Source organism: Quercus lobata, chromosome 2 (genome assembly GCF_001633185.2).
Source record: "Quercus lobata isolate SW786 chromosome 2, ValleyOak3.0 Primary Assembly, whole genome shotgun sequence".
NCBI lineage: Eukaryota > Viridiplantae > Streptophyta > Magnoliopsida > Fagales > Fagaceae > Quercus > Quercus lobata.
In genome coordinates this window covers 41,986,223-42,002,574 of record NC_044905.1, presented here as the reverse complement: position 1 = coordinate 42,002,574, position 16,352 = coordinate 41,986,223, and the positions used below count along the sequence as shown (strand labels likewise).

General features: G+C 30.7%; 1 pseudogene; it reads right to left on the bottom strand.

The window, feature by feature from the left end:
• Positions 1–9,219: 9,219 nt before the first annotated feature.
• On the bottom strand, positions 9,220–15,835 carry LOC115964650 (annotated as a pseudogene).
• Between the last annotated feature and the right edge of the window lie 517 nt (positions 15,836–16,352).

Genomic DNA, 16,352 nt, shown 5'->3' with positions numbered 1-16,352 from the left:
ACATGCTGCTAACCCTGTAACTCGAACCCTTTGATTTAATTTTATCTATCCAATAATTTATAATTCCAATTTGGAGTGAGATATGATAGGTTGCAACTTCCCCTGATTCAACTTATGTGGTAATTTAGTTGACCGTTGTTCCTTCCATTAAGAATTCTCCAACAAATGTAGTTCATCTATTATCTTAGTGTAGTGTGACAAGGCATCAGCCACCTTATTTTATTATGGAAAAAATTTAGCTACAAAGTTGGTTGCAGCCTAAGGCTATAACCTTACTCAATATCATTAATATTACTACATATTTCGAAAATTTAATTGTTGGATTGCATGTTTTTTATGCTCTTAATACATATGTTAAATTTTGTGTCAATTGAATATTATTTGTTTCATAATCTATAAGATTATATTTTATGCATAATTTTAAACTACAAAAAGTTGCAATTTAAATAATTTATTGATAAATAGTTATTGATCTTTAATTTTCTAGAAGTTTTATAAGTATGGAGGATAAAAGAAGAAAATGTAATCTGATGATGAATTTGTTAAAATTTACTTCCAATAAAAAAATATTGAGTAAGGTTATAACGTTAAGCTACAATTAATTTTATAGTTAAACTTTGTAATTTTATTATCTTGTCGTTTTTATAAACAATGGGAAGCGCCTGGAAAATTACTCTATACTCTCGGCTCATGCTCATTAGCATCCTTGATAAGGCTGGGTACACAGCTATAGCTTATCCGAATCCCTTACTCTTGCTGGCTCAGGCCTAATGGGTAGAATGTCACTATGGTCACGCCCAGATGGAAAACACTAACTTAGATCGCTCTTCTTTACCCATTTTTTTGTTCATCAAAAAAGGAAGAAAATTTAAAGTGATCTGTGTAGTCACCTCATTTTGAAATTTATAAAAATCAAAGACCAAGGATATAATGGTCATTTCATGAAATTAGTGAATCAATAATTTTACTCAAGGCTAGGAGGCGATTTGAACTCCTGAGGGTAGGATGGTCACTTTCGGGACAAAAATCACATCCCCTTTGGAATATAGATCAAATTTCAATGGAAACTTCCTAGAAATGAACATTTTCCCTGTATTATTTTCTTCAGTCAAAACCTAAGTCCTCGAGAAATTATACAGTCCTCATGGTGGACCACGTCATTTATTCACCATTTCACTAAAAGACTCTCACTTGTTTAAAATTGCTGAGTCAGTAATCAATTTCTGTTTAAAAAAAATTCCTAACTCAGCAATTTTAAACAGGTGAGAGTATTTTAGTGGAATGGTGGACCACGTCACTTGTCCACCATGAGGACCTTATAATTTCTTCAAATCCTTAGAGTCAGTGGTAATCTGGTCAAAACACAAGTCCCCACTCCCCAGTAGTAATATCTCCAAAAGTAATTTTTCTTCAGTAAAAAATGGAAAAACCCAAGTCCCTCGTGGTTTTCTCTTCGATCGGTCAAAAAAGCCAAAGTCCCTGTGGTAATTTCTTTTGTCAAAACCTAACTCTCTAGTGGCAGGATTGACATCTGGTGCAATTGCAATTAACTCATCTCCCTCTCACAACATATTTTAAGTTTTAACTATTCTTATCTTTTACTTTCATTTTTTCTCTCATTTCTTTTATTTATTTTAATGGTTGATGTGGGGCCCAAATGATTTACGGGCCAGGCCCATCTACCTGGGAAAATCCGAAGGCCCAAGCCGAGGAGGGCTATGGCCCAAACTCGACAAAATAGCCTGTGGATATCGCCGAGGACGGCTCAGTCCTCGGCAGACCCAAAGTCCCCCCTGAAGGAAGGGTAAAAACGGTATAGGACCGAAACCAGGACGAAAGATCTAAAATATCCAGGGAAAGCTGCTCTTACTGCCATTCAATGCTCTGAACCTGACAAAGCCGCAGTTTTTGGCTTTTACAACCACCCCCAACGACTTTGAATATGGGCTGATGGGACAAGTATCAATTTTGGAAAGGTTGACCCTATACGTGGACGAAGGACAATGAACGCAGGCGAATATAAAAGGAAAAAGAAGTAACCTAAAAAGGGGGGTTGGGAAAAATGGCCAAAAACCAGAGCCTCCCAGCCCACCTCCAGGAGAAAGACTCCAGGGGTGAAGGAAAACCGAAACTTGTACGAACACCACGAAAAACCCACCGCCTGTCGATCAAGGCCTAGCCTTCCAAACCCACGCTCTACAAATGATATTGTTAGGGGCCTTTTTACGTGCGAACCCGACACTGTTACGGTCCGCCGCAAATCGCGTCCTTACAGTTGAGATTTAAATTTTTTTTTTTTTTGGTGAGAATCTTAATCTTAGAGGACTTTTAGACATTCATCATTCATGAATGGTTGCCTTTTATAGGAGTTTGGCTTTTGATTGAAGATATTGCCCCTAATGCAATTACCATAAATGGCTGAGATTTTAAGTTGTTAGGGGCAATATCTTCAATCAATAGCCAAACTCCTCTAAAAGGCAACCATTCATAAATGATGAATGTCTGAAAGTCCTCTAAGATTCTGATTCTCAAATAAATTAATAAAATTCCTCTAAGATTCCTCATAAAAAAGAAGTCATCTAAGATTGTCCAAATAAATTTCTTAAGGTTACAATTGGAAACATAAATTTGAATTTATATAAAAGTGACTGGGAGATGTAGAACTGATCTATTGGTGGAGTTTGTTTAAATAAAACTAGAGTTGGCATCAGGGTCGGTTCTAGACATTTTGGGGCCTAAGGCAAGAACTAAAATGGGTCTTTTTTATACTTATGTATTAATTAAATTAATATTTATTTAATATTTTTATATTATAATATATTTCATTTAAAATCTATTTTTGGTGAATTTCTTCCTCATTTGTGATATTTTCATCTAAATTTTGTGTTATATTTTGTTTATTACTATAACAAATTTATCCATTGATCCTTTTTGAGACTCAATTAGTTTTTCTTCTTTTTTTCTTTTTTAAGTTTTTCATATCTAGATGCATATTTTCTAGTAGAAATTTCTAATCAAACAATATATTTATAAAGACTAAAATAAAAAATAACTTTCAAGTGTAGAGCAAATGAGAAATAGAATCTGATTTATATAAAAAGTATTGTTGTAGTTTTACTGAACAATAATAGGTTTTTAGCAATCTCAACCTGCATAAATAAAGATTTATTCATTATATTACCAATAACTAAAATATATATATAGAAACACAAGATTAAAATTAAAGAAAAAAAAATTTAAGTACAACCATAACAAAAGAACAAGCCCAGCCCAGCCAAGAAGATGCCAAGATGGCCACACAAGTCTTATTAATAAGACCCACCCACAAAAAGCACAAAACAAATCCTATTAGACCTAAAAAAAAAAAAACCTTGAAGGCCCAAACATCCAGCCATAACTCAATATAAACAGGCTCAGTCTTAACAAATAAAAAGTAGAGAAAGCCAAGCCTTATGCCTCAAAAGTCAAAACTCATCCATCTATAGAATCAAAACACAGTAGTGAAAAAAGAAAAAGAAAAAAAAGACAGTTGGCAGCCAGCAACAGTGGAGAGAAAGAATGAGAGAGGCAGAGAGCAAGAGCTGAGAGAAAGAAGCTGAGCAAGAATGAGAAAGAGAAAAGGTAAAAATTTTAGGGATTTGAGGTTTTTTATTTGTTTTGATTTGTGGTTAATTTCTTAGAACGAATTTGTAGTTTATCTTGTTGAATTTTGGTTTGTCTAGAGGATAATGATGTTATTTTTGGGACAATTGATTTTGTTTAGACCAATTTTTTTTTTAAGCTACCAATGTTTAACCAGATATAATAGAAATTTTTTTTTTTGGTCAAAAGGATGTGCTGGATTTTTTTTTTTTTATTCATCTGAAACCTTTTTTTTTTTTTGCCTTCTACCCCTTCTTTTCTAAAATTTTGGGGCCCCCCTTCTACTCGGGGGCCTTAGGCAATTGCCTAATTGGCCTAGTGGAAGGGCTGGCCATGGTTGACATGTAATAGACAATGTTGTACGAAGAGGAGCCATGCATGATGTGAAAGAAATCTGAAAATGGCAATGGAAGCCCCTAAACCTTTTCCCCAACCATCCAACTATATACATCTCTTTGTAATACATTCATATCCATAGTAAATATAAAGAACCAGTAACACTTAAGATTTATTGTGAAAATGTTATGGACGTACCACTTCTCTTCTCCTTAACCCATGTGAACCGCTTAGAGAAATACTAGCCTTTGATCAGTGGTTCTTCTATTTTTTGGGTAAAATTTAATAATTTACATCAAATATAATTTGGGATTACTACATTTTCCAATCACAAAATACATAGGGGTGTGATGAAAAAAAATATTTCACCCACAAAAGCATAAGTCATAACACTCATCACACCCCAATATATTTTTATGATTGGAAATGTAGTAATTCCAAATTATAATGCATGTAAATTATTAACTTTTACTGAAAAAATAGAAGAGCCACGCACGTGCTCAAAGGCTAGTATATTTTAATTAGCCATCTCTAAAAGGGAGTATATAAATATATTCATATTTATTTACTTCAAAAATTAATTATAACTTTTTATGTATTTTTTCATGCTTTATTATTTTACTTTTATTAACTTCCTTTAAAATATGCTTGAAAATCATTTAATTTCCCCCATACATACATACATACATATATATATATATATATATATATAAGTCAATTATGCTAATTTTATAAATTTAATATCTATATTTGTACTTAATTAATTAATAAAGTAATTATGACATCATCGCGATTCGACTTTGGTCCGACCTTAAAAACCTTGAACCTCTCCCCTTTCTGGTTCTGTGAATGGTCCGGATTTGAAAACCATGGTTAAAATTGATTTCCAACATCTTGAGGGATTTATCCTTACCTTGGCGTCCATAAAATAAGGAAGAGAAACTATTAGGAGTTATACTTCCAAATATAGCCCCATAGAAAATGCATTTCTTAACACAAAAAAGAAAAGACTTACACATAGTAAAAAAAAGAAGAAAGAAAAAGAAGAAGAGGATAATCATAAGGAAATAAGAAAATGAAGAAGACCCAATCGTATAGTTTGATTCTTTTTTTAAACTCAAAACAAAGATATTTGAATTAAAAAAAAAAAAAAACCAATATGAGATGAGATTAAGGAGAAGGATAATGATAACAAAGTAAGGAAACCAAATATAAACCAAATACAGGAAATCAAATATTGAACGGCAACTCATAAAAGCAAACTTAATTTGTTGTAATACAGAGAACCAACACTCATGGGGCATCTAATTAGAGGTCATCTATTTATAAATAGAGGTCATAAAAAATATAAGTATCTTTGATGACCTCTATTTATAAATAGAGGTCATCAAAGATACTTATATTTTTGCTACGAAAATCTTGAAGGTCCATACCTAAGTGCACATTCCTTGAAGTTTAGATATGCAAACCTTGAAGATAGACAAAAATATATTTCATTCTCTCTTTAAAAAAAAAAAAAAAAATACTAATTGATTAGAGAAAATATTAAACACCCATCAAACTGACCAAATAAAAGAAAAGAAAAGATATGATAAGATAAGATAATGATATAGAAAGGATAATGATAACAAAGTGAGGTCATATTTTGTAGGCAGTATTTTACGTGGAAGTTAAAAGATATATATATTTTTTTTTTTTCCTTTTAGACTTTAAATCATGAAAAAAGAATAAGTTTTTTTTTTTTTTTTTTTTTTTTTTTTTCTAAACTCTAATTCAGCGATGAACTAAATTTAAATATATATATATATATATATATCAATTTGAGTTTTAAAAAACTCATTTGAGTTCAAATAAAACTCATATTTGAAAATGTGAATATAAGAAAACCACGTGCATATGATGAGAACTCAAATAAACATGACTATTAGTTTATGAAAGGTAACTGTATAAAGGCTGAAAAGCAAACATTCCCTTACCGTTATGATTTTGTTTTTGTTTTTGTTTTATTTTATTTTATTTTTTGAGGGAAATACCGTTATGTTAAGACTAATGGCATTGATCCATTGAATTGCATGTAAAGAAATTTAGGAATATAAGAACTCATATTTAAAAATGTGAATATAAGAAAATTTAAGTTCAAATAGAACTCATATATTATATAAGAACTTATATTTGAACAAAACACAGGAATATATGAAACGTGGTTATCAAAAAAAAAAAAATCATATTTGAACAAAACACGGGAATATAAGAAACGTGGTTATTCAAAAAAAAAAAGGGATAATGATAACAAAGCAAGGAAACCAAATATAAAATAAATATAGGAAAACAAATATTGAATGACAATTCATAAAAGCAAGCGTAATACAGAAAACCCAACACACATGAGGCATTTTAAATGGAAGTCATGAAAGATACTTACATTTTTGCCGTTGACTACACTTCAAGTCCAAAGTCCAAACAATCCGTTGGAGTTGGAGGACATAGCACACGGAAATCTTGAAGATTAACACCCCAGTGCACATTCCTTGAAGTTTAGATACGAAAATCTTGTTCATAGACACCCCGGTGCACATTCCTTGAAGAAATATGTGAAAGAAATTAAAGGTGAAGTTGAAATATAAGGACTATTTTACAAAAATATTTGATTTGTTTCTAGAAATATAAGAAGTTCATGAATTAGAAAACCAAAATAGAAAAGACCAATGCACATTGAAATACACATATCGTTGGGCAGGAGCAAATTAAATCAAGTAGATAAAAGAGTGAAAAACTGACCTAAGAGTAGTAAGAGGTGGATCGCGAGAGTTAGATTTGGAAGTCCGGATCTGATTGACGACACGCTTGCCCAAGCTTAGAGTGACCCTTCGGCTATTCAAATTGGCTGCCATACATTGATGCACTAACAAAGGCAAATGCAGTACTGGAACTCTGTGAGAGAGTGTGTGTTTCGCGTTTGTGTGCTTGACTGTGGGTGATTTAAATATAAAACCCTTATTCTTTTATCGTGATTTAAAGTTTGAAAGAAAGAAAAAAAAAAAAAAAAAATCTTTTAACTCCCTCATAAAATACTACCTACAAAATATGACCACACTTTGTTATCATTATTCTTTCTACATCATTATCTTATCTTATCTTATCTTTTTTAATCTTTTATTTTATTTTATTTGGTCAATTTGATGGGTGTTTAATATTTTTTCTAATCAATTGGTATTTTTTTAAAGAGTGAGAATGAAAAATATTTTTATCTTCAAGATTTTTGTATCTAAACTTCAAAGAACGTGCACTCGCTTATGGATCTTCAAGATTTTCGTAGCAAAAATGTAAGTATCTTTGATGACCTCTATTTAGATGCCTCATGAGTGTTGGATCTCTGTATTACAGCAAATTAAGTATCTTTTATGAGTTTCCATTCAGTATTTGATTTCTTGTATTTGGTTTCCTTACTTTGTTATCATTATCCTTCTCCTTAATCTCATCTCACATTGTTTTTTATTTTATTTTATTTATTTTATTTATTTATTTTATATATATATATTTTTATATTCAAATATCTTTGTTTTGAATTTGAAAAAAAGAATCAAACTATATGATTGGGTCTTCTTCATTTTCTTATTTTCTTATGATTATCCTTTTTTTTTTTTACTATGTGTAAGCCTTTTCCTTTTTATGTTAAGAAATGCATTTTCTATGGGGCTATATTTGGAAGTTTAACTCCTAACAGTTTCTCTTCCTTATTTTATGGATGCCAAGGTGAGGATAAATCCCTCAAGATGATGGAAATCAATTTTAACCATGGTTTTTAGACCCGGACCGTTCACAGAACCAGTAAGGGGAGAGGTTTAAGGTTTTTAAGGTCGAACTGCGATATTGTCATAATTACTTTATTAATTAATTACATACAAATATAAATATTAAATTTATAAAATTAGCATAATTGACTTATATATATATATATGGAAAATTAAATGATTTTCAAGCATATTTTAAAGAAAGTTCATAAAAGTAAAATAATAAAGCAAGAAAAAATACATTTAATGTTATAATTAATTTTTGAAGTAAAAAGGTATGAATATATTTATATACTCCCTTTTAGAGATGTCTATGAGTGTTATGACTTATGCTTTTGTGGGTGAAATAATTTTTTTCATCACACTTCTACGTTTTTTGTGATTAAAAAATGTTGTAATCTCAAATTATAGTTGATGTAAATTACTAAATTTTACCTAAAATATAGAACAACCTCTGAGCATGCGTCGAACACCGAAGTCAATAATCATCTCTTACGTTAGAGTTCAGAAAAACCATAACCTTGTCTCATGCTGCCACCCAACTAATCAACTACACCTACTAAATCACATTTATATTAATTTTTTTTAAGATTTATTTTTCAAATATATAAATATACTCAATAATAAATCTAATTCAAACACATTTAACGTCTTATGATGTTTTCTCAAAAAAAAAGAAAAAAAAAAGAAACGTCTTATGATGTAATATATATTTTAAAATAATTATTAGGTTGATATATTGTGATTGACATACAATAATAATAGTATGAATAAAAAGTCCGTATAAAAATAAATTTTTTTAATAAATTATTAAAAAATGTATCCTCATTGTATGTTTTTTTTAATGTAAAAAATATTTAGTTTTGATTTGGCTTTTTCACAAATGATATGATGATGTAATGGAACCTTGACAAAGCCTTGCTTCAATATTGTTACAATGTCTACCATGTCAGCATTGATATAACTCCTATTTGTACATTAAATTATTAAAAACATATTTAATTTTGCTTTTTCCATTCGTGTTTTGAAAAGTTATTCATTTAATTTATGGAAAATTTGAAAGGTTGATAAGCACAATTCTACTTTTAGCATAATTAAATTCATTTTTATATGCTAAATTGGCATTAGTATAATATTCTTTTGAGAAAAGAGTAGAAAACCATTATGTAATCGTGCCATCCTATACGTTTACCAATTTTTATAAAATTATTTATCTTAGATGACAAAGTAACCCTTCCCAATCTCAAAAGGCAACATTATTAGATGTTGATTAATGATTATATTAATCTATTATATTATATCTTATGAAGGAACATCGTGATGCACAAAAAAAGAAGAAAGAAAACATCTAATTCTATTGTAGTTATATTATTGTTCCTTAAAATAATAAATAAAAGTGTCATAAAAAATTGAGGAATATATTCAATTATGTATTAGAATGTATACTTTACTTTTCAATTAGAGTTATTGATAATGTCGCTTGTATCTTGGTCTGATGCTCCTTCAAATCTTGCTACACACATCTAACAATTTATTCAATCAAATTCAAAAATAAAAGAAGTCTTCAAGGATACAAAACTTGTTAATGAGGTTAGCATCATTTATTTAATGTTAAATTATATATTATACCCTCTAACCTTGACATATATTCAATTTCATTTTTGAAACTTCATTTTTCCTTTAACTCATTTTGTTTTTAATATGATCCTTACATCCAATATGCATCATTAAGTTCACCAAATCAACATTGTTACGAAAATTAATAATACTAAAACTAACAACAAGATTTGACAAAGGGTCCGTTTGGATACAGCTGAAAACTGAAAACTAAAAAATACTGTGTCAAAATAATTTTTAAATGTGTAAATGATATCGTGAGACCCATTTTTAATGAAAAAGTTGTTGAAAAGTGAAATTTGTGGGTTTGTGAATAGTGCACACCATGCACTGTTCACGGGAAAAGTCAAACATTTCAGCTCAAAAAAAAAAAAAAAAAAAAAACAGCTGAAACTCAAAATGTGCGTTTGGGAAGCACGCAAGAAAAAATGATTAAGGTTCCGTTTAAGACCCGCTTATTTTGTTGAAACTGAAATTTTTTTGCAAAAAGTACTGTAAATAAATGTAAAAGTTAGTTAAAATAGTATAGTGAGACTCATAAATAGTACCAAAAAGTGTAGTGGAACTCATGAATAGTAGCAAAAATAAGTTGGCAAAAATAATCTTTGCCAATTAACAGACACTAGGGTTTGTTTGGGATCCGCTTATTTTGCTGAAACTGAAAACTTTTTGCTGAAAGTACTGTAAAGATAAAGGTAAAAGTTAGCTAAAATAGCATAGTGAAACCCATGAATAGTACTAAAAAGTGCAGTGGGGTCCATGAATACTAGCAGAAATAAGCTGAATAGTAAAATAAGCTTGCTTTTTAAGTTGGAGCCGAACGCACAAGTGTGCGTTTGGCATTGCTTAAAAAACCAGTTTTTTTTACTATTCAGCTTATTTTTGCTACTATTCATGGGTCTCATTGCAATTTTTGGTACTATTTAAGAGTCCCACTGTACTATTTTAGCTACCTTTTAGCTTTATCTACAATATTTTCAATAAAAAGTTTTCAATTTTAACTAAATAAGCTGTTCCCAAACAGACACTAAATTTTAAAAAATATTTAAGTTAAAGAGGACTAAAATAAAACATAAAAATATTGAAATGAAAATAAGTCAAAATTAAAAGTGTAATTATATACTAGCCTCATTACATGCGTTTTGCGCGTGCGATGAGGCTTTTTTTTTTTTTTTTAGAGGTCCTATTTTGTAGCAAAAAAAAAAAGTGTTTCTATTTTATATATATAATTTTTATTTTGAAAATCTAATTTATAAGTGGATATAGCAATTTGAAAATCAACAAGAGAATGACTCTATTTTTTAGGCAATTTTTTAGTGGAAGTTAGAGTTATATTTTTATCGGATTGTCCTTTAGTTTTATCTTTAATTAAATATAAGAGTGTAGAAGTATTTTTGAACTTAAAATAAAGAGAATTGCAAAGAAGAAAAACCATTTAAATAGGAGTAAAGATAAATACGTAAATACCAAGGCGTAAAATGATGTGTTAGATACATGTAAAGGCCCAACAGGCTTAGGCCCAATGAACTTTACTTTTACTGCAAACATATTACTTGTACAACAGATACTCTGTTTCTATATAAAGTGAGTTTTTCGTACAGTACAAAGCAATATCTCTCTATTTTTTCTCTTTTATTGTTGACTCAAAGCAACCCTAAGTGCTGACTCATTTTTATCTCCGGTTTATGCTCTACTAGTTATCATACTTTTAACTTTAATAGAATTATTTATTAGTGAGTATTTTGTGTTATGGAGCAAAATTTAATTTTATTGACATAAAAAAAAAAGGCGAAAAACACATTTTGGTCCCTACATTTTCAGTCGATTCCCGTTTTAGTCCCTAAGTTTTTTTTTTACCGCTTTTAGTCCCTCTCCTGAAAAACGGTTCCATTTTAGTCCCTACCGTTACATCATAAACGGATATTGCTGATGTGGCAAACGGCATGCACTGTTGGCCTGACGTGGTCATTAAAATAATAATAAAAAATGCCACGTCAGCATTTAAATTAAAAAAATTAATTTATTAATTTTAACTAAATAAAAAAATTAAAAACAGAATTAAAAACTAAAAATCATATGAACTAAGATCTAAGTGTGTCTTGAACAAGAACACCAAGAACACAAACTCAAATTCAAGAACACAAACCCAGAAATTAAAAAAAAAAAAAAAAAAACCATCAAAGCATGATAATGTGATCTGTGCTAAAAGAACAAACATAGCCTTGAATTTCCTCACAAATTAAGTTTTGTACATTTAAGTAGAATTAAAAGCATTTGATCTGAAATGTTAGTACAAAAGATTTTGTTCAACTATCGAGATAATAAGAAAAAACGCATCCAGTTGATAAAAACAAAGTTTTTTTCAAATCTCTTAAATATTTTCAAACCTGACCAAATCAGAGCAGTGGAGAATGGTATGGAATGTCAGAAAACTGTTGTCCCTCTCTTCCTCTTCGTTCTCTCATCTCTGAAACAGAGCAAGCAAGACCCAAACCCAGAACAATTCATTTCTCCATCTCTGATACACTAGCACTAAACTAAGAAAAACACAGCAAACCCAGACCCAAACCCAAGATGTGAATGTACTTATAACCCCGGCACCGGCAGTGCCAGGCAGCCGCAGAAGAGTGCCAGCAGCTTCATCTCGCAGAAAAATTGAGACCCAGTTGAGAGAAGCTGAAGAGGATGAGAAGAGTGAGGCTCAAGAGAGGAGTGATGTGGTTGAGACTCCTGTGGTGCCAAGCACTCGCAGAAAAGCTGCAGCCACTTCGGCTCTCAGGAAGTTGGAGACGGAGAATTCAGTGCAGCGAGTGTATAGTACAAGGCATTCGGTGAGATTGTTGGGGAAGAACCTGGGTAACATGAGTTTAGTGGAGAATGGAAAGTCAGAACCTGTAAAGATTGATGACTTGTCTGAAGAGATGGCTAATAGTTCAGAAATTTCAGAGCTTTCCATTCAATTTGAAAAGGAAATGTCTGGTATGTGTTTTTGAAAATTCCAGGAGCAATTCCATTTAAACTGTTTATAACATATTTGAAGTTTTTAAAAAAAAAAAAAAAAAAAACCATTTGTTTGTTTAGAAATCTAAGGAATTATAGGGTCTCCATTCAAACAATGATAATTTTTTTTTTTTTTTTAATTTCTGGGTTTGTGTTCTTGAATTTGAGTTTGTGTTCTTGGTGTTCTTGTTCAAGACACACTTAGATCTTAGTTCATATGATTTTTAGTTTTTAATTCTGTTTTTAATTTTTTTTATTTAGTTAAAATTAATAAATTAATTTTTTTAATTTAAATGCTGACGTGACATTTTTTATTATTATTTTAATGACCACGTCAGGCCAACAGTGCATGCCGTTTGCCACATCAGTAATATCCGTTTATGATGTAACGGTAGGGACTAAAATGGAACCGTTTTTCAGGAGAGGGACTAAAAGCGGTAAAAAAAAAACTTAGGGACTAAAACGGGAATCGACTGAAAATATAGGGACCAAAATGTGTTTTTCGCCAAAAAAAAACTGAGAGTGTTCCCAAATTTTTTTTAAGAGTAGACAAATAAAATTTTTTAAATTATTATATATATATATATATATGTATATATATAAATATATTTTCAGGACAGGACCACCCTTGGCCTTAAGGTGGTGCCGCCCCTGATTTTGTGACAAGATTTAATTTTGAGGTTTGTTGTATATATTCCGATCAATATGAGTGTTATTATAACGTTGGCTCAAGTAAGTCCTACATAAAATTGGTGGAAACCTGGAAAAATAGAGTAATGCGCACTGTTTAATATTTCCAAGTCCTTCTATATGATTATACTTCTATAATAGCTAGCCACGTACCTAATTATCCACGTACATTTGGGTTGATTTAAATCTTTAGGCCTTGTTTGGTATATCCACTCAAACACATGTTTTCAGTTTTTAAATAACATTACACGTATTTTCACAGAATTTTTTCATTCACACGTATTTCTACACATATTTTCAGTTTTTAAATACATGTACCAAACACCCTCTTAATATCCTTTGACAAGTAGTGAACATGTACAAGAGGCATTAACTTACTTGGGAGGATTATTTTCTGAATTGCAGGTTGGCAAGCACTCAACAAGACAATCATGACTTGGTTCCACGAAATATGCAATCTGCCGCAGGGGAAAAAAAAAATTAATAAGCAATGCATGAACCATTATAACTTTCAAAATGTGTACATGAAAGTAATAGACACAATTTTATGTAAATTATGAATACCAAGGGCTTGGGAGAATAATTTATCTTAGATTTCCAAACAACCCAGTCCCACAACTAAGTTTAACACTAATTTTTGGATGTACACCTGAGTAAAGTCTCACATTAAATTATGATAAGAATAATAAGTTGTTAATATAATATGATTGAGTACATATACTAATTGAGTCGTTAATATATGTTATATTAATTACTCAAAGAATCTTTTATAATTAGAGTGGAAATGGTATATTGCACACAAGGGAAAGCCAATGAGGGGGAGATTGTTGTGAGCCTTACAACATTTTTACTTAAAAAAAAAAAAAAACAGAAACAAGAGCTTACTGAATATCTTTCTTGACCATTCACCAAAACTCTGTGCAATGTGGACCAGAGTAGAAATCATGTAAAGAAAAATTTTAATAACAGAATTATTTCTTATACAGGACAAAAGAGATGTACATTACTTGAAAATACAGTTGCTCCAACGCTCCAGCATGTCACCAAGATTCACAATAAACGCTCTGTCAGAGATAAACCGTAAAAAAATAATATCACAGTCCCAAACAGAAAAGAATCTTTTCTCTATTAAATTTTAATATTTTATCATGCAAACATGTGATTCTTCACACAATACATATTGAAAGATCTTTACTTCATGCCAATTGAAATTTGAGCCAAACAATAATTAAACAGCTAAATGGTGGCAAATTAACTGCAGGCATGTTATCAATAACAGTAAAGTAACCTGCATCAGCATGCATGCTGTTGCTACTACACAAGATGTCTCAATCTATTTCCGTAAATGTTACATTTACTCGCCCTTTTAGCATCCCTATCTTTGCATATCTGCGAGTAATTAACAAAATTGCAACAATTAATCAGTACTTTACACAGTCATTTGAGTTTTATTTCACCCAAATTTAAAAAAAAAAAAAAAAAAAAGTTCATTTTTAGAGCAGTCTTCTTACTTGGAGACTTGAGACGCCATTTGTTGCCAAGAGGGTAATCAAGCCATAGTCAGAATGAGCTCCAGCTCCAAATATTCCCTTTAATGGATCAGAAATTCCACCTAATAAAAAAATCCCTCCCTGTATTACTAACGATACAAGAATTAAGCAGGCCAAAAAATTCAAAATATTGTTCCGAAAACAAAAATTAATTGTAAGTTCAACCTTCATAGTGTAGTAAGTGCAAGATTGCAATTGGCTCGCCAAGCATTTCTGGCTGGTCAAAGAAATCAACCTTCAGATCAAGTGCAAGAGCTATTATCCTGGCAACTGCCCTTGCCACCGCACAGAAAGGAATAGATAGTTGGTAATTTACCCTATTTGAATTCATTATACAGAAAATTGATTCATGGGAACAATTATGACAACTGATGAAATAACAAAGTTTAAACACACAAATTTATACAGTTAACCAAAATTACATGAAGAGACTCCTTAAGAAACTCCCAATTACTATCCTACCTGCATGTGCATGTATGTGCATATAAGACCTTGCTAATAGTTCCATTATACAAACTATTACGTTTGCTAAAACTTACAAAGCCTCTCGATGAAACTTCTCCATTGTCTCCCTCCATCCAGGCAGTAGTTCTAAAAAGACAGCAACCAAAAGACAAAAGAAATAAAAAAGTGATCTACTTTAACTGCGTATAGAATCATAAGAAAGAGAGAGCACCAAACATTAAAAAAAAGAAAAAAAGAAAAAAAATAAATGAAATAAGGATACACCCAGTTGAAAAAAAAAAGGTGAAACTTGGAAGCAAAAAACAAACCTTTAAGTTGGTTTTCAGGGTCCAAAAGCTCGTCAAGAACTTATTTCTTAAATGCTTCATTTTCTCTCTTAATGGTTGTTCGAACATCCTTCTGCTCTGAGAAAAAACCTCGTCCATGAACAGATGAACTCCCGGCTTATCCCGTGCTTTACAATGTAGAAAAATCCCGAATCCAAACAGGGCTTCGCCAAGAAATTATCACAAACAAAAATGCTTTAAAATATAGATAATATTATTATTAATAAAAAAGAAGAAGAAGCTAGTAATAGTATTACTATTAGTAATAGAATAGTTTCTTTCTTTCTAGTATGAAATTGAACCCGACCTGTTTGAGTAATGAAACAGAATGATGAACGTCGGGATTGGAGAGATCAATACAATTGAGGACTGAAGTTTTCATGGCTCCTTGGACGCTGATTTTGCTTGGAACTACCATTTTTCTTTAGCTTAAAGAAAGCTGAGCAAGAAGAGCTATTCCGTTTCTCTCGATTCTTTGCTGCAACATAAGTCGGCTATTTATATTGTAAGCCATATATGATGGACATGAATCTCTCCGATCCCTTTGAAAGTTTACGAATCTAGACAAGAGGTTGTAGCTGTCCCATCAATTTGTAACTTTTGAACTAAAAAAAAAAGTTTACGAATCTAACACAGTTACTACAAATTTTCCCGTATTCATTTTTACACGTTCATTCACCAATCATGTATTACTTTCTAAATTATGAGTAATTACAAATTTTATTTTTTATTTTATTATTATGACATCCATCATATTTATTAATCATTTTAATTTATTTTTGATAATAGTGTACTGTAATTATTCTTATTATTTTCTAAACTAAAAATATGATATCACATATACTGTTAAAAATATAGAAAATAGAGTCTTAACTCTTGACTATGAAATTTTTTCCATTTTCCCTAAATTGAAAAAAAGAAAAAGAAAAATAAAA